A 4,191-nucleotide genomic window follows, 5' to 3' on the forward strand; every position below is an offset into this window, starting at 1 on the left:
TTTTACCACTTCTTCACCTCCTTTCTCTCTCTCTCTCTCTCTCTCTCACCGTTCATCGTGTACTAATAGTGAAGTTTAAACGACTTTAAAAAAGGATAAATCAATACAGCTTCAGGCAGGAATAAAACCTCACTTTCATTTAAAAAAAAAAACTTGTTGCACGTCTGCTGAATCCTACGTTTCTTCCTCAGAACAACACACACACACACACACACACACACACACACACGCACGCACACGCACGCACACGCACGCACACGGGGGTCAGCCGATGAGGTCAAATGTCTATGAAAAAGGTACCCATCGGTGTGGAGAAGGTGTCTTCTCAAGCTGGTTGCCAGGAAGGTGCTTATTTAAAAGGGTATTTATTTAACTTTTACAGCATTTGTCCATCCCAGATGTGTTTGTACGGTTTCATTGCGTTAGACACAAAGACGAGTCCGAGACGGTCGGTTGAGGTCGAGACCGACGAGCGTAAGTCTCGAGGTTTTAAGACTCGATTGTAGAAATAGAAACCAGCGTTTCTTACAGCAGACCTCAGGTCAGGGTTTTAGTGGTCGACCGCTCCCCCGATGCGTTAACTAATTGATGGATGGAGGTGGTAAACCTTTTTTTACCTCACTTCCTGTGAGGTAAAAGGACCAACGGACCAATTCGCCAATGGAGTCTTTGACGAGAGCAGATATAAAACCACGGATTGCAGATCAGTACCCCACACACCCAAACTACCCTTTAAAAAAGACGTTGGAATGGGATGTTCTGCTCCCTCTCCCATCCCCCGCCATGAGAAAGAGGGAACCGAGTCCTCCCCGTCCCACCGAAACCTTGAACACCGAGCCCAGAGGTCGATGGAGGCGGACATCTTTCCTTTTCTCTTGGCAACAGAACATTCACAGTAATTACATTAATGTCTCAAATCAATGCGTTTGCTGCTTATTTAAAAAAAATATATATATATACACTGAGACTCAAGAAAAAGCTTTTGCTTTTTTTTTTTTGCCGTTTGCATACTTTAAAATCGGTATCTTCTGAATATACTGTCCACTACATGAAGATGAAATACTGTGTCATTCGGAGGACCTGCGCACACACACACACACACACACACACACACACACACACACACACACACACACACACACACACACACACACACACACACACACACACACACACACACACACACACACACACACACACACACACACACACACACACACACACACACACACACACACACACACACACACACGGCGTTGGATTTCAATGTTCCTGCCGTGTCTCCGTTTCCTCCGTTAATAGAGCGACTGTCTGGTTTGTGGAGACAGTGAGAAGTGGTGTCACGATTACCCAGAATCCAAAGGGGCACCAAACCTCAGCTATCGCTACTAATAAATTACAATTATTACGATCAATAAAGAGGAAAAACGGAACCAGGAAATACTTTTACATGAGAAATCAATACATTTACTGTCAATCTGCTCATTTATTATTGGACTAATAGTTTCACACACACACACACACACACACACACACACACACACACACACACGGTCTAAAAAAGGCACCCAATGCATTGTGGGACATTTGAGCATGTTCTATATACACCAGGGAATCTCTCACGTGTGCAAAATCCACCAACGATGCAGCGTGAACAGACTTCATGCTCAATCTGACCTCAGTTTCGCGCAATAACGTACCGAAACCGTGTCAAGAAAAACGGACCCGTGTCATCTCGATAATCCTTCACAAAGCTTTTAAAACAAACAGACCCCGTGAGGACAGAGTGAGAGCTTTACGTTTGACCCTGAAACGACCTCGGCCCCGGCTTTTGGGGGGAAAAGGAAGAAACACCGAGCGGCGGCGACCCCAAGGTTCACGAACAAAGATCGCTGGAGGATGAGGAAGAGGAGGAAGAGGAGGGGGAGGAGGAGGAGGAAGAGGAGGCGCGGCCAGCATGCCGGCTCTGAGCCGACGTCCCAAAAAGAGTTACTTTTGGCTCCGCGACCACGACAGGATCAAACAGATCAGACTTCCTTGAAGCAGTGGAGCGATGCATTATGGTATTATTATGGTATGGATCTGAGAGAAAGGTTTTCTGGAGGGAGGGGGGGGGAGAGTGATTCGGCTGGACATGTCAGCCCATGAATTGAGATCAACACTACAACTCCTCCTGAAGGCCACACACACACACACACACACACACACACACACACACACACACACACACACACACACACACACACACACACACACACACACACACACACACACACACACACACACACACACACACACACACACACACACACACACACACACACACACACACACACACACACACACACACACACACACACACACACACACACACACACACACACACACACACGAGGGGGGCTGATGCTTCTGGAAAAACGATGCCACAGAAAAAAAAGCATCCATCTTCTGACGCGCTCACACGCACACACACACACGCAAACATGCAACAAAGACGCACTTAAAAACAGCACTTAACCAGCACGCTCGGGAGGACTGAAATGCAGGAGATGATTGCACATACATACATACATACATACATACATACACATACATACATACACATACATACATACATACATACATACATATACATAAATACCTACATACACACACGCTAGGTGAGGAGTGAGAGAATGCTAGGCAGGCGGTGGGCGCAGCGCGACCAGCTAGCCCGTGGTGCTAAAATGGTAGATCCCAAATTTCTCCCCATGCAATCTGCCACCAGCGACCATTGAGGCAAAAACAGGAAGACGAAGAGGAGAGAGGAGGGATGCAAGAATAGAAGGGGGGCGATTCCCCCCCCCCCCCCTCACCCCACATCTCCCTCTGATACAAACGCAACACAAATAGAAACACAAAAAGACCCGGTTAGCCGAACGTGGACAGAACACGGAGGAGGCAGGAGGAGGTTGGTGGTACTTACATGAGGACTCTGTGCCGAACATGGCTGGGCCGGGAGCTGTGATGGAGAGAGGAGGGGGTGGGAGGAGGAGGAGGAGGAGGAGGAGGAGGAGGAGGAAAGACAGTGAGCGAGGGGAGGGTGAGAGAGAAGGAGAGGGAGGGAGGGGGGAGGTTGATGAGCAGGCAGCTACACAGCGGGGGTCATCAGAGCAGCACAATGCAGCCAGTCGGCCAGATGCCTCGACGCCGCTATCCACCGCGGTTTAAAAAAAGCCTTCCTCCGGTCGGTCCACACACACACACACACACACACACACACACACACTCACGCAACTCGTTAGTCCGGCCACGGGGAGAAAAAAAAAACCCAACAAGAGGACGCAATTTATTATTAAATCGAGCGATGGATAAATTTGGGCAGAAATCCGTCGCGGCCCGAGGAAGACGGACGGCGGTCAAATCCGGACACGCGATCGCATCTCTCTCCTCTCTCTGCAGCCTGCGTCCTCCGTCTCATCCTCTCCCCTCCGTCACTCTCTCACTCCTCACTCCACTTCAGTGTTTACTAATGGAAGAGAGAGACAGGGAGAGAGGGAGAGAGAGAGAGAGAGTTTCCCAGAGAAGAGAGAGAGAGAGAGAGAGGAGGGTTTGGGGTAAGGTCTGTTGAAGAGCTGCTGCCGTTGTAAGACAATAGCTATGCAAACAGAGTGACGTCAGGGGGGGGGGGGGCTGCCAGATGGAGAGACACAGAGAGGAAAGGAGGGGAGGGAGAAGGGGAAGGAAACAAGGAAGGAGGGAAATGTACAGGAGAGAGGGAGAGATGGAAAGGCGGTAGCAAGAAAAGAAAAAAAAGGGGAGGGGGTGGGGGGAGATGGGGAATAAAGAGGTGAAAGCAAAGGTGGTAAAAGAGAGAGAGAGGGGGGGGGGGGGGGGGGGCAGATAAAGAGATGCAGAGGGGGAGGAGAGAGGCAGCTGAGGCACCGGAGAGAAAGAGGGAGGAGCAGACCAATCAAAATGGTGAAGGCGAGAAAAAAAAGCCAGTCGAGGTACGACACACACACACACACACACACACACACACACACACACACACACACACACACACACACACACACACACACACACACACACACACACACACACACACACACACACACACACACACACACACACACACACACACACACACACACACACACACACACACACACACACACACACACACACACACACACACACACACACACA

The sequence above is a fragment of the Cyclopterus lumpus genome, chromosome 6 (genome assembly GCF_009769545.1).
Source record: "Cyclopterus lumpus isolate fCycLum1 chromosome 6, fCycLum1.pri, whole genome shotgun sequence".
Lineage (NCBI taxonomy): Eukaryota > Metazoa > Chordata > Actinopteri > Perciformes > Cyclopteridae > Cyclopterus > Cyclopterus lumpus.